Raw genomic sequence first — 23,882 nt, 5'->3', positions numbered from 1 at the left:
AGAATTATTCTCCTTGTAAATATTACTGTAGTCTTCTTTCTGTCCCCTCCTCCCCAGTCTTACATAGTTTATACCCATCCTCCACTGATGTCTAAAATACCACCACCATTCTTGTCCATTACTATTCAAAACCTTCAGGTAGGAACCACATTTTATTAAATCTGCAACTCTGATGCCCCGCACTGAGTTCTGCGGTCATAGTAGACACTCAACACCGGGTAAATGGAACTACATTTCTCAAGTGCCCTCCAAGTGGCCAATGTCAAGAAAACAGAGGTCAGTGTAGTTTCAGTGAAGCCAAAAGTATATATTTCAAGATAGAAGAGATAAATGATATCACGTATTATGAATGGGTCATGTAGAATTCTCATTTATTATAAATTCTTTTGAGAATAGTGATCACCTCACTCAATGCTCCTCAAAAAGAGATCATGGGAAATTTAAGATCCCAGTACCTGAAAAGATGAAAAAGTTTCTCTTAGGCAATTTATTTCAGGTTGCTAGGAAGCTCAAATATATACCAAACTTTAGGGGCACCTGGCTGGTTCAGTTGGTAGAGCATGCGATTCTTGATCTTGGAGTCATGAGTTCAAGCTCCAAGTTGCACATAGAGCTTACTTAAAACACACACACACAATGTATACCCAACTTTAATCACTGGATATAGATCAGTGAATGTATATTCATTAATAAAAACTCTCAATAATCAGAAGTATTTTTACCCAAATAAATTTTCTTACATCCCTTAGCAATATTATTCTCAAACAGAAAATACTGTAATTACCTAAATTCAAATCCTACACTATTCTCTGAGGTCGTTAACAACAGTAATATTTAATAGTAGTATTAATTACATCTCAATTTTGACTGGGCTAGAGACAGCCTTACATTTTCTCCTTTCTTATAGTAACTTGAAGCTCATGCTGAAAATTTTTATTCTGTTTGTGAAACTAGCTATACTTTATAATGAGAGTGGATTAAGATAGTTAAAAAAAAAAAATAGGGAATCACATTAAGGATTTCCCTTAGTCTATAGAAGTGCAATCAGAAAGCTACTGCAACCCATTTTTATATATCTATACACTCCCAAAGTTAAAAGAAACTGAAAGAATAACATTTTTGTACCTTCATAGACTAGACAAGTGACTTAGTTAAGTCAAGAGTTGATCATTAGCTATTTGGATAAAACAGTACTGTTAACTCTCATATTGCCATCTCAATCAATAATGAACTATTTACTATATACATTATAATGTTATGTATAAACTTTCTTTCCTTATAAGAGAAATTTCAGAAAGAATAAGCTATTCTAAGGAACAAATAAGGGGACAGAAATGGCAATGTTAAGTACATGAGAGAAACATTAAGTAAAGGTGGTACTGGGTGCAGCTAAGATCAAACTGTAAATTAAGGAGCTTCATTTCAAACAGTAGATCTATTTCTCTCAGATACTGAATGGTTTTAATGTTTTAAATGTTTATCTTAAAAAGCACTTCAAATAATCTCAAATTTAACTTTCCCAAAATGTGTATTCTTGTATATTGAACTTGTATTGGGACAACTAAATCCACAATCCCTTTTATAGCAAGTAAACAATGACTATAATGCTATTTCCTCCACATTCCCTCCAGTCTTACTGTAACCTAGAGCTCTGTAGCTATCTAATAGTATTAGCTATTAGAGCTGTGTACAGCTCAGGATTTTATGCTTCTTGTTTTGTGCTAATTACTAAGGCTTTCCAGTATAAAAAAAATCACATACAACTATATCATTAAACTGCAATGTAGCAAGGACAGGAAAAGGAAGGTAGAAATAAAGTCCCAAGAGAAAGAAAGGTGCTCATGAGGGTGCAGTGGGACAGTACTGTGAGCAAAATTTTACAGAGAACACACAAAAAGGTTCATAATGCTAACTCTGTATTTCTTTAGTAGTATTATACAGCACTTTATGATTGACACTTTTGAGTATACAAGGATAGAAAAAGTGGGAAAGCTGTTTAAATTCTTCACCAATCATCATATGAATTTCAATGTATTACTCTTTAACCTTAATGCCTTATCCTGGGAGTGAGATGCCCTGAACATACTAGCCTTCTGACTATCACAGGTAAAGAATCTAAGACAATAAATAACCTCTTGAATTACAACTTATTAATAAGCATTGTAAATTATTAACAAGAGCACCATTAAGAAGTATTTGTTCATTCACACTGACAAACCAGAATCCATAATTTATTTGAGATTCTTTAAAATCTTTAAAATATTTTATTAACAAAGAATGTACTGAACATATTACAAAAAAGTTTAGGGGTGCCTTGAACTGTTCGTGAGTTCAAGTCCCACACTGGGCTTTGTGCTGATGGTGCAAAGCCTGCTTGGGATTCTCTCTCCCTCTCTCTTTCTGCCCCTCCCCTACTTGTGCATGCTCTGTAAGTGAATAAACTTAAAAAATATTATTTAAAAATTTTAAGTGATAAGATGTAATACGCCCAAATATTATTTCCAACACTTATAAATTCCCATACTGTACATATGTTACAATATATATAAATTACAATATATGCAAGCTCATACTAAATGAATGTGTAAATTAAAAAGCCATGATTGTTATAATCTATGGTATTTGACATTTCGTGTAATATATCCCTGATTTGTGTTTTAATTTTCAATTATAACTCTACATTGATAACTATGCAATTTTATTCAATCACTCCTTTTTAAAGACTTAACTCCAAAACACCATTTTTGAAAAGGGCAAATAATAAAATCAAAGGATACCTGATTCATATCTAATGCTTTCCTTCAATATGTAGATGACTTTATAAAGTATACACACTTTATCTTCAACATGAAATGCATTTCCAGGATTGTGATTAATTGTTTAAATAACCACAGCTGTGTTTACTTCAGTGTGCAGGCCTCCAGATGTGTAATGGTAAAAAAAAAATTACCATATTTTAAGAAGTCAGAATTGGAAATAACCAATAACAGATGCCTAATACATAAGTTTCTAGGAATTCTACATTATTTAAGACTTTGCCCCCAAATTTGGCTTTGTTCACATTTGCCAGTGAGAATTACATCTGTGACTAGCTTTAAATTTCACAAATCTGAACTATCAAAGATCCCACATACTTAATCTAAGTATCACCTTGACATGGAAAAGGGTTTTCTCTCAATTATTTTTTAAATTACTCTCCCTACTCTTCAATAAACATTCTAAAATTTCTTAAAAGTATGAAATATACTTCCTTGAAAAAAAGTAAAGAAGAAATTACATTTACAGCAAATAGTGTTGCAAATGCCCTATTCTTCCTTTTTAAGTTTATTTATTTGTTTTGGGAGAGAAAGAGAGGGCAAGCAAGGGGGGGGGGGGGGTGGGAAGAGAGAGAGAGAGAAAGAGAATCCCAAGTAGGCTCTATGCTTATAGCCCCACATGGGCTCGATTTCATGAACTGTTAAGATCACAACCTGAGCCAAAACCAAGAGTCGGGAGCTCGACCTGGCTGAGCCACCCAGGGTCCCTGCAAATGCCCTATTCTATTAATGATTTTCAGGAAGATCAAATTCTCATTCATTCCTTAATAGTAAAACTCCTCTGATTATAAACAAACTAATCTTCAATAAAGTTTCTTCAAATAAAAAATGTGCATCTATATACAGAACATTACATGAAGAAAAATATTTTAAAAAACAGATGAAAGTTTGAAAAATTCTTAATTGTATACTCACCATCATAGGTTAAGTGTAAATGACAACAGCAACATCATTATGTTTATGAATATGAGAATGAAGCCACACTAAATCTAGTCATTTTGAAATACATGTGTTCCTGCTTAAACTGTATAAAATAGATTAAAACTTAAAAAATAAAGTTCTATATGTTACCATGATACAAAAACAACTATACCCTACATATCTAATGTCTATTCAGTGGCTAAAAAATTAGTACCTAGGAGAGAACCATAATACTACTGTATTTTCTCCAACAAGGACCAAAAATGTCAGTGAGGAACTTTAGACCAAACAGTGGAAAGCAAGTCATAAATGATGCTGCTACCAGATTACTCATGAGCTATCAGTTATCTGTGGTCAACAGTTATTTGAGCTCAAAGAGAGGCTCAAAATAACTTACATAACCATTTATAATTTTTCTTACATTTATTTATTTATTTATTTATTTATTTATTTATTTATTTTTCTTAATTATTTTTGAGAGAAAGACAGTAAGACAAAGTGTGATCAGGAAAGGAACAGAGTGAGGGAGACAGAGAATCCAAAGCAGGCTCCAGGCTCTGAGCTGTCAGCACAGAGACCGATGCAGGGCTGGAACTCCCGAACCATGAGTTAATGACCTGAGCCGAAGTGGGATGCTCTACCAACTGAGCCACCCAGGCACCTCTATAATTTTTCTTACATCAAAAAAAAAAAAAAAAAAAGGAAATTCAGACACAATTCTTTTCATCAGTTAACTTAAAAAATACACACCTCTGGGAGAATGATTCCACTACAAAGTCATGCTGACGCTGTTTGTTAGTGCTTAGTGTTTGTCTCTTACGTTTACAGAATTCTCAAAAGCCATTATTCTCATTTTTTGCAAGCCCTCATGACCAACACGTCTCAGTTCCCTCATTCTAATCCTCCATATTATTAAGATGTGAACCCCACCACCTGTCTTCCACCAGACACACAAATGCAAAATCAACCTCTGATTTCTTCCTATTCCCAACAGTCCTTATCAAACCAGTTGCCAAAAAGCTCACTTGCTATTCTTGCATCACTCTCTTCACTTCTTTCCTAATAACAACCTATTTCAGGCCCTTAGTCCTCAGCTAAGCTATTTTAACAACTTGCTAATCAGCTTCCTTGACTCTTTTCTATCTTTTCAAATTAATTCTGCTGGGTTGATTTTTCCTAAACTGCCTACTGCGTAAAGGAAGCTCACATACATCAAACCAAAAAAAAAAAAAAAAAAACCCCAAAAAAACTGTCTTTTCATGTATCTAAGGATACAGTCCAAACTGGCCATTTGGCTTAAAGCCTTCCAGTATTAGGCCCCAAACTACCTGCAATTGCAATCACTATTTCACAGACAAATTAAAAACACATACACATTATTTTTCTACCTCCAAGTATCTACTCTTTTCCTTCTTTTGGAAACCATTGTTCTACATTTCTATCTTTGGAAACCCTTTTTCTACATTTCTATCTTCTGAAAACTCTGTTCAAATGTCGCTATCTCACGTTGTACAGAACTGGAAATAATTTTCCCTTCTTTTTAGCTGCTGTTACACTTTACTACCACATTGTCTAATTCCCTGCCCCACCACTGAAAGGAAACTCAATAAAATCTCACCCAGAAGAAGCCCAAAAGATAATGATAGGCAAAAGTAAAGTTGCTCTGGTTTAACTGGGGACGGAGAAGGAAAAGCTTGGAGCCCCACCTCCCAGGATAAGCACCTCTACAATACTAAAAAGCTCAAGCTGACTATGAAAATCACTGTGCCCTAGCTCCCTGGGCATTGATATTTCTAAGTTCAAAGACATGTATCTAACTAAGGAGTCAAATTTGCCTCAGTGCAGCCTCTAGTTAACATTTATTTATTTTTGGGACAGAGAGAGACAGCATGAACGGGGGAGAGGCAGGGAGAGAGGGAGACACAGAATCGGAAACAGGCTCCAGGCTCTGAGCCATCAGCCCAGAGCCTGACGTGGGGCTCGAACTCACGGACCGCGAGATCGTGACCTGGCTGAAGTCGGACGCTTAACCGACTGCACCACCCAGGCGCCCCAGTGCAGCCTCTAGTTAACTGTGACCTGGTAAGCTACTGAATTTTGCTGAGCCCCAAGCATAAAACCTTCAAAAGGCTTCTATGAGGATTAAATAAAACTATGTATATACAGCACTTACCACTGATAAATGGCGGCTAACATCATTCTTTCTGCACCATTCAGTGCCAGATTTATAGGAAGCACTCAACAAGCATATATTGAATGAATAAATCATTTATTGGGTGCTAATCACTTCACATCAACTTGAGGGGTAAAGAAAGTAAGAAAAATATGTTCCATAATAAAGACAATACCATTTCTACCAAATAATTACATATACAACACAAAACAGGAAAAAAAAAATATTTGATGAATCTTTAATACTTCAGAAAAAGAGTGTAAATATAGCTTTCAAAACTTTTATTTTCCCCTCAGTGTTTTTAACAATTCATCACATCTTTCAATGAGAAATATTTAACAACAAACCAGTAATAAGGTTAAATACCGAAGTCGCAATTGCTTATTGCTTGTTCATTCTATAAAATCAGTGAAACAGCTAATCAGATGGCTTTCAAAGTAAGTTTTACTGTTTAATATCCCTGAGGCACACCTCTCACTATCCCGTGCGAAACACTAGTATTTTGATTTGGGGGTTTTTCACTCCCCTGTGTTTCTTTATACCTCTTATACATCTGTATGCATCCTTAAACAATATATGCTATTGTTTTATAAATATTTTTATATTCTATATGAATAATAAAACTATTTTTAACATACTTTTGGAAAGAAAATTAGCAATATTATTTAAAAGTTTTTAATACTGAACAATAAATCAATTTTTAAATAATACACAAGCTTAATTTTGGATATACCTAAAATTACAAATAAAATGTCAAAAACAATTCAAATTCTAAGTAAATACCAAATATTCAATCCAATTCCCCAAGAAGATCTGAGGGAAGAAAAGAAAGAGGACTAATGTTTATTGAATAAGTTACCACTTTGTGCCAAACTCTGTCCTATGCATTCTACATTTATCACTGGTATGAACTGAATGTTTGTGTCTCCTTTCCCCATCTTCAGAATACTTATGTTGAAGCCCTAACCTCCAATGTAATGGTATTTGGAGATGGGATCTTTGGAAGGTAATTAGGGTTGTGTGAGGTCACGAAGGTGTAGTCCTCATAATGTGATTAGTGCCATTACAGGGAGAGACACTACAGAGCTTCCTTTCTCTCTCTCCACCTTGTGAGGACACAGTGAGAAGCCAGCAGTCTGCAAGCCAAAATGAAAGTCCTCACCAGTAACTGAATCAGCCATCACCTTGACCTTGGACTTCCCAGAATCCAGAACTGTGAGAAAATAGATTTCCATTGTTTAAGCCACCTAGTCTACAATATTTTGCTATGGTAGTTTGAATAGATTAACATATTCATGCAGTACTTGTATGACTCTATTATCCACAAATTACATATGAAGAAATTTAGGATTAAGATGGTAACAGTTTAAGGAAAAACATAATGGTCAATCTCACTCAAATGAATACAAATCAAAATGATGAGATTTCATTTTTCATCCATTTTTCATTTCATGTTCACAATGACTAAAACGCTTAATATGGAGTGTAGGCAACCTTACGAGGGAAAAGGGAAATTGTAGATAGAAATATTAATTGGTATATCCATTCTAAAAGGCAATGTGAAGATGTATGTCAAAATTTGAAATGCACCTCATCTCAGGTAAGGTGTCAGTGCCCAAAGGAGAGCCAAGAGGGCATTCCTATAGAGAGGCAGCACAACGTGACTGGTGTGTCAGACCTGAACAGGGTGAAGAAGTCATACAGTGCTGAAGTTAGGAGGGAAGTGGGTGGCCTGGCGAAAAATGCTGAAGCCCAAGTGACAAAAGGAAGGTATCTGTGGGCAGAGAGGGCAACAAAAATTGGCTAGGGAAGAGGATAACAAATAGACGATATATTTAAGATAAGAAAGCCAGGTTTCTCACTGTTTGGGAAGGGAGTTACAAATATGGAAATCAATGAGAATGAACTCCGTAGTGTTGAAATGTAAATGGAGATACCGTGTGAACTCATGATTTTATATACACACATACATAAATGTAAAAGTGTATATATGTATACACACATTTGTGTATTTCCTAGCTCCTTCCAGTCCCCAAAGCAATGACCACAACTGGAGTTAAGATCTTGCCTTCTGAATATCATTCTCCACTAAAAGAAATGAGCCTTGGAGAAATGGCTAATTCCAGGATTAGATGAGGGGAACCTTTTTGTGTCAGAATGCTTGAAAACACACAAAGAATGATGGTGATATGTCAAAAGGACACAGAAGACAGTATGAAGGGGTTTTCCATGTTCAAAGATAGGACAATTTGAGGATCAAAATAGACAATAGCAAAAAATCATAACCCATTAAATGAGAATCCATGAGTTTGTGCGGATATACGTGACCAAGTGAATAAATTGAAAGTTTGCTAATGAATATTGTATTTCTGTAGTTTCACAAAATGTCTATTAATTACAAAGGGAAAATGAGCCATGTTGGAAAAGTCTCACAGACACTACCTTAGAAAAGTGATCAAAGTGAACATCATTAGTAATGGAACAAATGTGAATCATGTTCCACCTGATAGGATGCAATGAGAACACAGAATCACAACTATGATATCCCTGCCAAGGTGTAGAACCTGAATCTAATCAAGTGGAAACATGAGACAAACCCAAGTTGAGGAATATCCTACAAAATAACTGGCCTGTAAACTTCAAAAGTGTCAAAATCATGAAAGTCAAAGACCAACTGAGAATGAGAACTGCTCTAGAATGAAAAATAGTATATATAATATAGTCTTCTGTATTTTTAAAATATATACAAACACACGATATATACATAATTTCTGGAGGGATACTAAAAAAAAAAAAACATTTAACAGTGGCTACCCTGGAGCATAACAAATGTTTTGGGGGGAAGGCAGGGAGAAACAGTGCTTTTATTTTTTAATTTATGCCCTTTTATGCTATATATTATACTATAAAAGTATTTTAAAGAAGTTAAGTAACCAGCATTAGTTGACAAGCTAAAAAAAGTTGATGAAAGACGGATTCTGAACCTAGGTCTGATCTTAGACTCATTGTGCTTTTTCCATCTCAGGATTCAAAAACTTTCTTCTTGCATATGATTACCATGAATGGACACTCAACAGGCACTCCGCCATTCATTGTATTTATCTTTTTTCTTAATTTTTAATAAAAATGATATCTCTATTTTAATTTTTTTACTATGTTTAATTTTGAGAGAGAGACACACACACAGAGTGAGAGTGGGGGAGGGGCAGAGAGAGAGGGAGACCCAGAATCTGAAGGAAGGCTCCAGGCTCTGAGCTGTCAGCAGAGCCCAATGCGGCACTTGAACCCATAAGTGTGAGATCAGGACCTGAGTCGAAGTTGGACGCTTAACCGACTGAGCCACCCAGGCGCCCCTTTTTAAAAATTTTTTTTATTATTATGTTTATTTATTTTTGAGAGAGACAGAGAGGGAGAGAGAGACAGAGCCAGAGTGTGAGTCGGGGGAAGGGCAGAGAGAGGGAGTGATTTCTCTATTTCTTGCTACCACCATGTAAATAATTTAAATGTGTGATGGTATTATTTATAGGTCCATTATATTACATTTAATAACTGAAAATAGCAGAGTCCCTTTGGCACTAGTTAACTAACTAGTATATTATCTGACATAGTATCAGTTCTATCTACCTTTACATTTAAGATTCTAAGGGGGCACCTGGGTGGCTCAGTCAGTTAAGCATCCAACTTCAGCTCAGGTCATGATCCAATGGCTCGTGAGGCAGCACATAGCCTGGAGCCTGCTTCGGATTCTGTGTCTCCATCTCTCTCTGCCCTTCTGGGTTCTCTCTCTCTCAAAAATAAATGAACATTAAAAAAAATTTTAAAGATTCTAAGGAATCCTATTGCTGGTTTAGTCCAGTTGGTATCCAATGTCCATGTAAATATTTTTCAGTGGCATTATTGACATTTATTTATTTTTGAGCATGAGCGGGGGAGGGGTAGAGACAGAGGGAGACAGAATCCAAAGCAAGCTCCAGGCTCTGAGCTGTCAGTGCAGAGCCTGATGCCGGGCTCAAACTCGCAAACTGTGAGATCATGACCCAGGCAGAAGTTGGACACTTAACCGACTGAGCCACCCAGGTGCCCCTCAGTGACATTATTCATAGGACAATTCTTCTTGTGCAGGACTGGTCTATGCACAACAAGCATTTTAAAATCCTTCATCTCTACCCCTAAATTCTGGTCATGATCATGATTTCACATCTGCATCTGTCAAGTGAATGTGACATCCAAAAATATTTCCCTGGATAAGAACCACTATAAGATGTTCTACTTTGTTAGGTGAAGTACCTCAGTTATTCCAGAGGGGATCACCATCAATAACAGTCTCTTCGTCAGCAATTTCTCAAGGAGGGTAGGAAGTTAGGTAGCATACTGCTCTTGATTTTATCAAATAATAGAGCAGTTTCACTGATTGTAGAAAAATTACAGAATACTTAGAATCTAACAGAATTTTCTTGTAAATACCATTGCTTCTGGAGGCAAACTCAGTTTCCTTTTAAATATTCTAAAAAGTTATTTCCTCAAAAAAAGAAAAAAAAAACCCTCTCAATTCTGGCACAGAAAGAAGAGAATAAAAGAACCTAAAGGCCCACCCACTTGTTCTTCCCACTTTTACTCTCACCCACTTCAAATTGTCAGAGGGAGGAGATTAATGAAAATATTTTTAATACCCTTTCAATATCTGGTATGAAAAACTGTTTGAAGTTTCAAATAAATTATAAAGTATTTCAGTTTTAGATCCTGCTCTACTACCACCAACCTAGCTGTATAAGCTTGACAAGTTTTATCTTCTCTAGACTTTAAGTTGCTTTCCAGTTCTAAAATTCTAACCATGCCAAAGCCTTCCAATTTAATTATAATCAATCACACCCAGTCCGTTGAAATTCTTAATATATGCCTATTCTCAATCAGTTTAAACAGTCAAAAAGTTGCAGAATGCATTTCACAAAGATCCTAAACAAGATTAAAAAAAAAATTTTTAACATTTATTTTTTGAGAAAGAGAGTGAGAGAGGGAGAGGGAGGGAGGGGCAGACAGAGAGGGAGTGACAGATTCCAAAGCAGGCTCCAGGCTCTGAGCTGTCAGCACAGAGCCGGATATGGGGCTCAAACTCACAAACCTTGAGATCTTGACCTGAGCAGAAGTCAGAGGCTTAACAGACCGAGCTACCAGGCGCCCCCTAAACAGGATTTTTAAACGGTTTTTGCTTAAGGACCAGATTACACACCCATCAATTAGAATAACTGTGAACTGCCAATGTAACACAGATCTACAGACTAAAAGTAAAAAGTTAAAAAAAAAAAAGAAAGCAATTGTTTCTTTGTACCTTCAGAGAATCACCCCTACCCTCCTCCTCCCACAGCTATACCTCACATTGAAGAACTGTTCAGAAGAAACAAAGAGCCCTCCATGAAAACATATTATCTTAGTTTCCTTTTTAAAATAGAAATTCCCCTTTCTTAAAATGACTGAATGACACTCTACCAAACAAGTTCTTATCCAGGATGAGATGTAGCCAACAACACTCCCCAAAAAGATGGACAATCCATTAGTCAAACCAATCAAACATCAGTAATGGCTTTCATGTAACAGTCTCTGCCCTAGACAATGGTTATCATCCACTTTCTGGATCAGACAGGAAACGAGGCCCCTGAAAATCAGACCTCCTATACATAGAAAAGATGATTACAGGCCATTTTAAGTTGTATCTGTTAGTGAGTTTGTCAATGGTACATTTCCTGTAAGGACAATCACAAGAAAGACAATTTCCAAAAAAGGCAGAGAACTTGAGAAGTGGACATAATAGTTGAACTGAAAACTTAAATACTAAAATATTCAAAATAGGCCATTTGGGTGTTTCTCCAACTTTAAATGCATACAAATCTTTTAGGAAGATTTAGACTGCAAAAGTCTAAACCAATTCAGTAGTTCTAGACTGAGATGCTGCACTTTTTTTTTCTTTTTTTTAACATTTATTTATTTTTGAGAGACAGTGAGTGGGGGAGGGGCAGAAAGAGAGGGAGACACAGAATCTGAAACAGGCTCCAGGCTCTGAGCTGTCAGCACAGAGCCAGATGCAGGGCTCCAACCCACAAGCAGTGAGATCATGACCAGAGCTGAAGTTGGACACTTAACCGACTGAACCATCCAGGTGCCCGGAGATGCTGCATTTCTAATAAGCTGCCGGGTAATGCCAAAACTGCATGGATCACACTAAGCAGCAATGGAGATTAAACCATGGCTAAGTGCCCCCCTCCCCCCCCGCCACACACACACATAGTTTCAAAAGAGAAATAATTCTTTGATGATATTTCTCCAAGTTTTTCTTTCTTTTAGTTTTGTTTTTTAAAGGGCAGTTTTTATTAGTAAATATTGATTGATTTCACCTAGTGGGGTAATTTTGTATCCAGCAAAATCTCAATTCAAATTAACATGAAAAGAAAACCTGTCTAAATTATAAACAAGAGAAACATAGAAAACTGAACAGAACAATGGCATTGCAATGTTATTTCTCATTCTAAATGGAAAAATTCCTAAATGAATTAGGTTCTACACATTCAAACCTGAAGACAGCAAATATTCTATAAGGTGACCAATAAATGGTGAGTTACTTAATGCTAATAAACTAGTCTGTTGTGAGAGGCCTTCCTCTTCAAAAACAAAAACATTCTCTGCTTTTCCTCTCAATGAGACTTTTTTACTATGTAGCTACCAAACTGAACAAATTGCTGCTCACACAACATAAACTTAGAATAAGAACAAACTACATATTCTGCAAAACTGATGAAAGTTGCTGAGAAAAATCATGTGTATCATTAGGTACACAGTTATCTCTAGAGCTTGCGATGTAGTAAATTCTCAACTTCATTCATTCAAGAAATATTTATTAACCACCTACTATGTGACACGTACTTTGCTAAAGGTAAACATAAAAGCTTGTGTTGGGGAGTCACTTAGACCTTTCAGATTCTGGCTTGGCTACTTAATGGAAACTTTTTAAATCTAAGCCACAGTTTCCTCCCAGATATGGTGATAATTAGACTATAAAATGTAAATAAAATGCCTAACATTCTACCTTGTATGTGATAAACAATGGATAAATACTATTTGAAATATGAAGTTTGAGTAAAAAGTGGATCCTGTCCTCAATAAGTGAGTTTTTTTTACTGTATGGCTCTATGTTAGATTATGAACCAACATTAAAGTGAGGTACAGAAAACATGTCTGGACAGATAAATCCACTATCAAAACAATCCCCTCAATATATAATGAATCCCATAATTGAAATGTGACTTGGGTTAGTTTATGTCCTATGCACACTAATGTCTTCTTCTCTAAGGAAAATAATAGAGTACATCATAAATAAAAAGAACAAATGTTCGAGCTATGTGGTTTTATGCACAATAGAATCACGATGGGGTACAATTAAACACAACTTTAGTGAAGCAGTAACTGCTTAACAGATTTGTACACCATTAACCAATTCTCTTCCCATCACCTTCAAAAAGGTTACCCAACAGTAGTCTTTTCTTACAAGCATTTATCCTATACGTAACCAGCCGATAAAGCAAATAATTCTGAAAACACACCTGGTAACAACGATCTGGTAAAGAAACAGAAGCAGTACATCAAAAGATTTAAGAGTGCTGGAGTCAACTGGGCCAGGTGTCCATCATTTCTAGCCAGCTATGGCATTGGCCAAGTTTCTTTAAATAGTTCCAAACTTCAATTTCTTTATCTGAAAAATGGTAGCACCAGTACCTAATAATTGCCAGAACTATGAAAATGAACTAATACAAGCAAAGCACTTAGACAAGTAACCACCGAATAAATGTTAGCTATTTGCTATTATTTACAATGAAAAACCTACAGTTTCTCTTAGTAACCATTAAACTAATAAAAACGTACACGTTTTAGGGTCTTACAGATCCTTCAACTTCTGTTAGTTTGAAGTGATCCAAAATGAGGAACAAGGATAAGGCAATAACGTGTATTACCCAACACTTGATCCTCCCATCCTTCTTCACAGCCTTCATTTGTAAAGTCCTAAAAGTAAGCAAAATTGGCCTAACCGGGAACAACAATTTAATTCTGGCTTGTCTAAGGACAAAGGCAGGCTGCTACACTGCGAGAAAATAAAGAGCAAAGAGGTTTATACAGACAGGAACGAGGTGGCGGGTCACCCGACTGAAGAGCAGAAGGACCAACCATCCCAGACACGGCGCTAACCCAGGTCACCGTGGCTCCTCCCAAAGAGGAAGCAGAAGGCATTCAGCCTCACCGGTGACGCTCACCGGTGAGGCCCACCGTGACACTCCGAACCCGAAGCAGCTCTCACGGAGGGTAGCGCGTGCACAGCTTCGACAGAGCCGGCCGCAGGGGTCCAGACTTCCCGTGGGCGCCTCGAGGCCGACCCAAGCGCCCGGCGCGCCTAGCGCGCCGACTCTACCCGGAGGCCTGAGTCACCGTCCGCGCGGCCCAGAGGCCCGGGCCCAGCCAGTTACCTTCCGCAGGGAACTCCTCGAACTCGTCGTCCTCCTCCAAGAGACCCAAATCTACTGGCTGCTTTTTCTCTGACATGACAACGCTCCGCGCCAAAACCCTCCCGGGCCAAGAGCAAAGTTGGAACTCTCACTTTTCTTCACCGAAGTCGCCAACACCACTGCCGCCTCTGAAACCGGCTCTACCATAGAGACGGGATAGAAGAGTAACGGGAGCGGCGCGCGGAATGCTGGGATAGTGGAAGTCCGCCCAGCGCTACCTGCGGGTTTAGCAGTCCGTCAGAGTTAGAGGCGGATTATTTTGAGCATTTACCGTTTTATCTGGACTCTCTGAATTGACAAATTTGGCGTCCGGGTAGGTTTTCCTCACTGGAAGAGAGACTCGTGTTAAAAAATTAAACACCTTTACTTAGTTCACGTCTGAGGCATAAAGTGGCCGCTAAAATTCCTGAAGTGCCTAAAGGTCAGGCCCTTAATATGGATTAGCTCCATCCTTAAACCAATTCCCTAAGCGGTTTGATATTAAATATTTCCAGTCACAGAAAATTCAGGTTCAGAAAGAAATAGGCAAAATCAGTAAGGCAGTGCTAGACAATCCAAATACAGGTTTGTTTACCTGACTTTAATCTCCACAAACTTTTACATTATTCAGTGTCTCCATCTTATAATTACGCAGTGAATACTGTGTTAAACAGTGTGTTTCTGTGTGTGTAATAACTAGTTTACAGGTTATTATAACATAATACTATGTAAAATTCGATACATGTAACATTTTATGGTGTTCAAAATGTATCATTTTGAATTTTTCAAATATTAAAAACTTTTTAATGTAGCTGTGAACTATATAGATCTGTTACATGGGTATGTAATATTCTAGATGGACATTATGTAATATAACATGTAATTGAGTATTATAAATTTTGATACAGTGTTTGTATATTTCAATCCTATTCCTTCATTCAACAACAATAGTTTAGGTCATGCACTAGGCATTATACTGGAAATCAAAGATGTATAGACAAAGTCCTTACCCTCCAGGAATTCAGAGACATGTAAACAGATAAATCACAGTGGAACATAGCAATACATTTGAATGTCTACCTTAAAAGGAAATTATCTGAGAAATGAACAGAGTGTATGGGTGTACAGATCAACTAAATATAGCACAAATTTGGACTAGAATTTGGGATCCTACAATTAGATATAAATTAAGGGGAAAATAAGATGAGTATTATAATACTATTTTGATTTCTATTCATTACTAAAAACATTAGCAGTCCTCAAGTTCAAAGTGTATGTAATTTGACATATTATATAAATAGATGCCATAAGAAGAGAAAGAAGAGAAAAGATGAGGAAAATCTAAAATTGGAAGTAAATTGGAAGTAAACTAAAACTGTAAGTAAATGTAGACAGTGGAAATGTAGAAAGAATGTAGTATATTTCTTCTTACTAAAATCCATACTGGGACACCTGGGTGGCTCAGCCGGTTAAGCATTCGATTCTTGATACTGGCTAAGGTCATGATCTCACAGTTCATGGGTTTGAGCCCTGGGTCAGGCTCTGCTGACAGCATGCAGTCTGCTTGGGATTCTCTCTCTCTCTCTCTCTGCTCCTCCCCTGCTCGCTCGCTCTCTCTCTCTCAAAAATAAATAAATGAAATGAAATAAAATAAAATCCATACATATGGCAGCATTTGCTAACCTTGATGAGCTATCTTAGAATTTCACACTCTCATGCCTTCTATCATATATATATTACATATGCCACTGGGAACAACATACCAAGGTAAAGCTTTGGGCAGGCAGTTTGATTTAGGCAGCAAGGAATAAAAAACAAATCACAGGTCTGAGATTGCCATTTTTGTGCAGAGATAAAAGATTTGCCTTACGACATATTCATAGAGACAGAAAGATTAACAGCTACCTGGAGATGGGGAAGGGCGGAATTTGGGACAAACTACTAATAGATAGAGGGTTTGTGGGGTAATAAAATATTCTGAAACTAGATAGTGATGATGGTTGCAAAAACATAGTGAATGTACTAAAAACTACTGAGTGTACACTTCAAAATGATAAAGTTTATGGTATGTGAAGTATATCTGAATTTTTGTAAATGTTATTAAAAATTTGGCCAAGAAGTCAGGGGTCCCAAATTCTAACTCCTGTGTGTATTATTTAATTTATTTGATATATAATTGATATTTGTATGAATTCTTAGAAAAAAAACAATAGCAATATAGTGATTTCCCCCCTAAAACTGAATATATTTAATGTAAAGGAATAATTTACAAATAACAATTTTATGTTAAATTTTCAATTTTTGATCTGTTAAGTCCAGAATGTTGGAACCACTGAAAAAACTTATTTTAATCATGTGGCACATTCCACAATGAGCAACTTCTCACTTAAATGGTCATGGCACATGGAAAAACTCTGGAAAATGATAGCTATTAAAGTGTAAGAGACATTATTGCTTTGCTAACTTAAGTGCATAAGAATACATATTTGATGAACCAGCATATAAATCTAGGCTCATTTCCTACTAAATAGGGGGTTTAGGCAAATTGCTTAATTTCTCCAAAATATATTTTAGTGATTTGAAGAGATAACAAAGATTAAATGACTGTATCTATCTCTATATAGATATACATGTACATTATAGATATATATAATGGGCATAGCACAATACCTGGCATGTGATAATTGATAAATACATATTAGCTCTTATTAAATAAGGGACTTCAATTTTAAATATCTCAGACCCTCTATACCAACCGTAAAAGTCTTTAAATGTGGGTTCTGTTTCCTTCCCTTCCTTCCAAGGAAGAAGTCAGTTCCTCCACAAGTTAACAATAGCTAACATGTATTTAGTGTTTACTTTGTATCAGTCACCGTGCCAAGCCTTTTCCGTGTCTTAAGTGAGTACGAATGAAATACATTTAATACTTGAGGGAACTGAGGCACAGAGAGGTTGTAATATGGCCAAAGTCACAGTGCTAAGAAGTGACGGAGCTATTGTATTCTAAGGGCTTTTTATTTTATTTTTTAATATAATTTACTGTCAAATTGGCTAACATATAGTGTGTAAAGTGCGCTCTTGGTTTTTGGGGTAGATTCCTATAGTTCATCGCTTACATGCAACAACACCCAGTGCTCATCCCACCAAGTGCCCTCCTCAAGGCCCATCACCCATTTTCCCCTCTCTCCCACCTCCCCCCATTAATCCTTAGTTTGTTCTCTGTGTTTAAGAGTCTCATAGTTTGCCTCCCTCCCTCCTTGCTTGTAACTTTTTTTTTTCTCCTTCCCTTCCCCCATGGTCTTCTGTTAAGTTTCTCAAGATCCACATATGAGTGAAAACATATTATCGATAGCTGTCCTTCTCTGACTTATTTCACTCAGCGTAATACCTTCCAGTTCCATCCACATTGCTGCAAATGCATGATTTCATTCTTATTGCCAAGTAGTATTCCATTGTATATATATACCACGTCTTCTTTATCCATTCATCAGTTGGTGGACATTTAGGCTTTTTCCATAATTTGGCTATTGTTGAAAGCGCTGCTGTAAACATTGGGGTACACGTGCCCCTATGAATCAGCACTCCTGTATCCTTTGGATAAATTCCTAGTAGTGCTATTGCTGGGTCATAGGGTAGTTCTATTTTTAATTTTTTGAGGAACCTCCACACGTTTTCCAGAGTGGCTGTACCAGTTTGCATTCCTACCAACAGTTTGCATTTGTTTCTCCACATCCTCGCCAGCATCAGTTGTTCCCTGAGTTGTTAATTTTAGCCACCCTCACTGGTGTAAGGTGGTAGCTCAGTGTGGTTTTGATTTGTATTTCCTAAGGGCTTTTAAAAGGATAAGAAAAAAAGCATCTCAGTGTGTAGACAGGCAGACAGTTGACACAGGAACCCCTGGAATCATTTCTACACTGCTGAACATACACATATATAGGAAAATAACAAAGATGTAAATGTAGACAGAAGTGCAGAAGGCAAAGAGGTAGAATGAAGAAGAAAATAAAATCTTAATATTGACTTAGCTGTGTATGGCTAGGAAACCCTCCACAATGTGAGAGAGAAGCATTGTTTATAGTCAAAACTATGCCTTTACATATCATATCTGTAATTGGTTAATTATATTTAACTTCAGAAGAAATCAAGCTAGCAGCAGATTTTTTAGTAGATGATTCCATTTGTCTCTGGCAAATCTCCCCCCCCCCCCTTAAGTTTCATTTAGGATCTACATAGTTTTAGTTGTACCACAAATACCTGAATCCTTAAGTTTGCTATAGAGTGACCATTTAGTTAATGAGGCAGAATGGATTCTGCAAGATTGACCTTTCTGTATCTGTCTCTATCCAGGAAGAAATGGTGAGTGACTGCTAAGTGAGTGATAGCTGGAGGAAGGAATGATTTCAAATGCACCTTCATTTTTTTCTTCAGGGGGTCACAGCTAATTAGCCAGCCATGAAGACTGAAGAGGCATGTCTACATATCAAGTTTGTAAGACATCCTTTCAGGGTATGTAAAAAGCTTTGGTTCTAGAGTCACTCTACCCGACACACTCTGCTACTTACCAGCTGAGGGACCCTAGAAAATTACTTTCCCTCTTGGACCTCAATTTTTTAGATTTGAAATGGGAGGAATAATTACTTTCCTTGTGAGGTTGTTACAAGGATTAAATGAACTATTTCATGTAAAACACTCAGAAGGCATGTGGTAAATAGGCAGTAAATAGTAATAGTTTGAAGTAGAAAAGAGAATGATAATGCTGATTTCTGCCCTCTAGCAATGCATAAAACTCCTCAAGAGTTTATTTCCAACAGCATCCATGCTTGTCATCAAGAAGTACTGAACTTTTCCTATGTCTTATCTATCTTTTTATCTGCCCTTTCTAACATCCAGAACACAACTATTTGTTTCAGCTTTTCTCTCAGTCTCCGAGGGACAGGTCCTAGATGAAATTAAATCTGTAAAGCACACTTTTAGGACCCTTCTCTACACACCAGGTCACAACATTTAGACAACTATCAACACCATCAACAGAGCTTACATAAATTTGTGGTAAATGTAGGTGTAACTCTGTTAGGAGAAAATTTGAAAGGGTGGGGTAAACTAAACCATATGTAATTTTCAGCAATGGAAATAAAGCAGGGGAAATGTAGAAAGGATGAGATTTAGAAAGTCTTTGGGATATAGTTTATAGAACATCTCTTATTTCATATAAATCTATAGCTCCATGTTCACATTTTCATTCTTTCTGGACTTTTAAATTTTATTCACTTTCCCCTGAAACAGATCTTTAAGGTCTTTAAGAAAAGTGAACTATAATTATGAAGTCAGACTCTGAACATGTGCAGCTAGCTCTATACCCTGCTGTGATCTATTTTTTTTTAAATTGTGGTAAGAGCACTTAATATATCTACCCTTTTACATTTTTATTATTTATTTTTGAGAGAGAGAGAGAGACAGAGTCAGAGTGTGAGTGGGGGAGGGGCAGGGAGAGAGCGAGAGACAGAATCCAAAGCAGGTTCCAGGCTTTGAGCTGTCAGCACAGAGCCTGACATAGGGCTTGAACCCACAAACCGTGAGATCCTGACCTGAGCCAAAGTCAAATGCTTAACAGAGCCACCCAGGTACCCCTACCCTCTTACATTTTTGAACACATAATACATTACTGTTAACTATAGGCATGATGCTATACAGAGGATCTCTAGAACTTACTCATTTTATATAACTGAACTTTATAGCCATTTAACAGCAATTCCCCCATTGCCCTCTCCTCCCAGCCCCTGGAAATCACCTTTCTATTTTCTGTTTTTACGAGTTTGACTATTTTATATACCTCATGTAAGTGGAATCATGTAAGGGCAATATTTGTCCTTCTGTGAGTGTCTTATTTTATTATTATAATGTCCTCCAGGTTCATCCATGCTGTTTAATATGTCAGAATTTCCTTCTTTTTTTAAGGCTGAGTAATATTCTATCCATTTATCTGTCAATGGGAATTTAGGTTGTTTCTGTATCTTGGCTATTGTGAATAATGCTGCAGAGTAAACATGGGAATCCAGATATCATTTTGAGATCCTGATTTAAGTTCTTTTGAATAAATTCCCAGAATTGGGATTGCTGGTTCATATAGTAGTTCTACTTGTAATTTTTGGGAAATCTTCATACTGTGTTCTATAGTGGCTACACCATTTTACGTTCCCAAAAACAGTATGTAAGGGTTACGGTTTCTCCATATCCTTGCCAATATATGTTGTTATTATTATTATTATTACTATTATTATAGCCATCCTGACAGATGTGAGGCGATATCTCATTGTGGGTTTTTTTGTTTGCTTGTTTTGTTTTGTTTTGTTTTTTGCATTTCCTTGATGATTCAGGATGTTGAGTATCTTTTCAGATACCTATTAGTTATTTGTATGTTTTCTTTGGAGAAATGTCTATTGAAATTCTTTGCCCATTTTTTAATTGGGTTGTTTGTTTGTTTGTTTGTTTGCTATTGAATTGTAGGAGTTCCATATGTATTTTGGAGATTAACCCTTTATTACCTTTATTAGTTACATTATAGTTTGCACATATTTTCTCCCATTCTGTAAGTTGCCTTTTCACTTGATTGTTTATTTCCCTGTGAATTTTTTAGTTTAATTTAGTCCCACTAGTTTATTTTTGCTTTTGTTGCCTGTGCTTTTGGTATCATGTCCAAGAAATTAGTGCCTAGACTAATGTCTTGAAGCTCTTCCCTATGTTTTCTCCTAGGAGTTTTACAACTTCAGGTCTTACATTTCAATATTCCATTTATTTTGAGTTGATTTTTGCACATGATATATGTTTAATGGTTTGATTTGTGGGGAGTGGGTAAAAACAAAATGAAATATAAGAACATTTCCTTTTAAAAAGATAAAATTTGAAAATATGTCATTTGTGAAATAAAGGGATATTTTTTCATTCTCTTTTCTCAAAATTACTTAACGTTGTTTATGGATTTTATTCTAAACCTACATGATGGACAGATGCCACATGCAGACACAGTCCCTCCCCTCTCAGAGTTTATATCCTAGTACCTTCCATCAGTCCAACTGGAATAAAGCAAAAATTTGTTTGGAGCAAATATTTGAGACTAGCTGTGTTTCTAAACTTTAATGTGCATTCAGGCCACTGGTGACCTCATTAAAATGCAGCTTTTGAATCAGTTAGTCTACCTAGGGCCTGAAATTCTACATCTTTAAAACAATTTTTTTAAGTTTTATTTATGTATTTATTTTGAGAGGAGAGAGAGAGAGAGAGAGAGAGAGAGAGAGAGAGAGAGAGAGCACGCACGCATGAGCAGAGAGAGGGAGAGAGAGAATCCCAAGCAGGCTCCACACTGTCAGGGCAGAGCCTGAGGCAGGGCTCAAACTCATAAACCGTGAGATCATGACCTGAGCTGATATCAAGAGTTGGATGCTTAACTGACTGAGCCACCCAGGTGCCCCTGAAATTCTACATTTTTAACAAGCTTTCAGATTGCTGTTCTGGACACTAAGTTTTAAGAAGCAAGGGTTAGATGAAATGGAAGAGAAAATATCCGAATTTCTGAACAATGATCCAGCTAACAACATTGCATGACTAGTCTATAATTTGTGGCTCCTTTAACAGTGTAAGGGAGAAAAGACATTCACTCTTCTACTAGGTTCAATAGCTGAGTCTATAAAATGAATTGACAACAGGTAGATTAACAGGAGAAATGATAATTTATTAATTTTTAATATTATGTTTATTAGGACATCACAGAGGGAAAAAAAAGTGAAAACTCAAAAAAGTGGTGAGATTTGAGAACTTATATGCCATCTTTAACAGAGGAAGGAGAGGACATAGGCAACTTGGGGGACAGTAAATTATTTTTAGGGAAAATGAATGGGCCGTTAGAAGAATAGATGGGAGATATAATAGTTTGTGACAAAGTTTGTCTGGCTGTGGTGTTGACTTCTGGTCTCCTCCCAATGGTAGGAGTCAATCCCAGGGAGGGAATTTATGACAATTGAATTACTTTTGAAGGCTCTTTTTTTATGAAGCTGAGGGAAGTTCCGAGAAAGCCTCTCCCTGCATTTGTTGTTTTTCAAGTGCCTTCACCTCAAAATAATCACTATACCAAAGTGTCATGTTTTGGGGTAGCATATCCAGAACTCCTTCAACAGCCATACTAAATTAAAATGTTTGCTTCTTACTATTGGAACTTTACCTCTGAAATTTTCTTGCTCCTTAAACATTAAGAAGCTTATCTCTTAGAGGGATATATATCTGTGAGCAACTCACACATCTTTATTTTTTTTTTTTAATTTTTTTTTCAACGTTTTTTATTTATTTTTGGGACAGAGAGAGACAGAGCATGAACGGGGGAGGGGCAGAGAGAGAGGGAGACACAGAATCCGAAACAGGCTCCAGGCTCTGAGCCATCAGCCCAGAGCCCGACGCGGGGCCCGAACTCACGGACCGCGAGATCGTGACCTGGCCGAGGTCGGACGCCCAACCGACTGCGCCACCCAGGCGCCCCACACATCTTTATTAATATTATTATCTATACTCAATGATCGGTTCTGGACTTTGGAAAGAATTACAATCCCAATAAAAGAAGATTTCTTGGTTCTTTTAACATGACAAAATGCTTGGATAAATAAAAATGTGAAAACTTATAATTGCAAAATAACTCTAAAATACCTAAATCTCATTGTAGAGCAATTAATAATGAATAAAGAAGTGGTTATATAAAATCCAAATACTAATAATGGTAAGTACTTAATCTACCCAAAGGAAAAGCCCAGCCAAAATACTCATCTTGCACCAAAATACATGTTCAAAAATCGATATTTGCATGCCGAAGTCTTGTTTGAAAAGGCGATTATGGTCTCACAAGTAAATCATAAGAATTTTAAAAATTTTGTAAATGCTGTATTTATATGACAGACAAGAACCACTCTGAAGGAATCATTATGGTTTGGGAAATGATATGCAATTTCAAAATCATCTAAATCATTTCAATTGCCTGTATTTACATTTATATAATGGATATTTATAATGGTGATTATTTTAGAACTTACCTTGTTTTCCAGGATCTCACATTGGTTTCTATGGGAACAAGAATGGCTCTGAAGAGGAGCATTTTAAGAACTCTTTTCACATTCAGTGACTGCTAACTGAACTGCAAATTCTGTTTGTTAACGGTTTTTAACTCTTAAATTTTAACACAGAAATAAAAGTTGGGCATTCTAGCTTCATAAATCATTTTAAATAATAAAAACTATTTTTATGAAACATCTGGCACATTGAAACATTAGAAAATAAAATAACTAGCTTTAGGAGCTAATAATTTGTTCACTTTATTAAATTCATTAGTGATTAATCCATGTTGGCCTTGTGCTTTCTCTTATGTAAAGAAAACATATCTGATATATTGTTTCAATACATTTTCTCTGCTATTGA

The 23,882-nt window shown here is 36.5% G+C and overlaps 2 long non-coding RNA genes across 2 annotated transcripts in view; one reads left to right on the top strand and one right to left on the bottom strand.

Annotated features, from left to right (window-relative positions):
• Nucleotides 1-14,644, bottom strand: part of LOC112866924 (uncharacterized) — a 24,256-nt gene extending 9,612 nt beyond the window's left edge. Inside the window, exon 1 of the long non-coding RNA XR_015246939.1 lies at nt 14,546-14,644. This is a non-coding gene — a long non-coding RNA (uncharacterized LOC112866924). The remainder of the gene's footprint in view (nt 1-14,545) is intronic.
• Nucleotides 14,638-23,882, top strand: LOC147583258 (uncharacterized). Its single transcript, XR_015246938.1, has 3 exons — nt 14,638-14,766; nt 18,861-18,938; nt 23,513-23,882. It is a non-coding gene; the product is annotated as an uncharacterized LOC147583258 (long non-coding RNA).

The sequence above is a fragment of the Puma concolor genome, chromosome A2 (genome assembly GCF_028749965.1).
Source record: "Puma concolor isolate L17-30 chromosome A2, mPumCon1.1.hap2, whole genome shotgun sequence".
Taxonomy (NCBI): domain Eukaryota; kingdom Metazoa; phylum Chordata; class Mammalia; order Carnivora; family Felidae; genus Puma; species Puma concolor.
The sequence above is the reverse complement of the archived record's forward strand: the minus strand, read 5'-3'. Positions and strand labels throughout refer to the sequence as shown.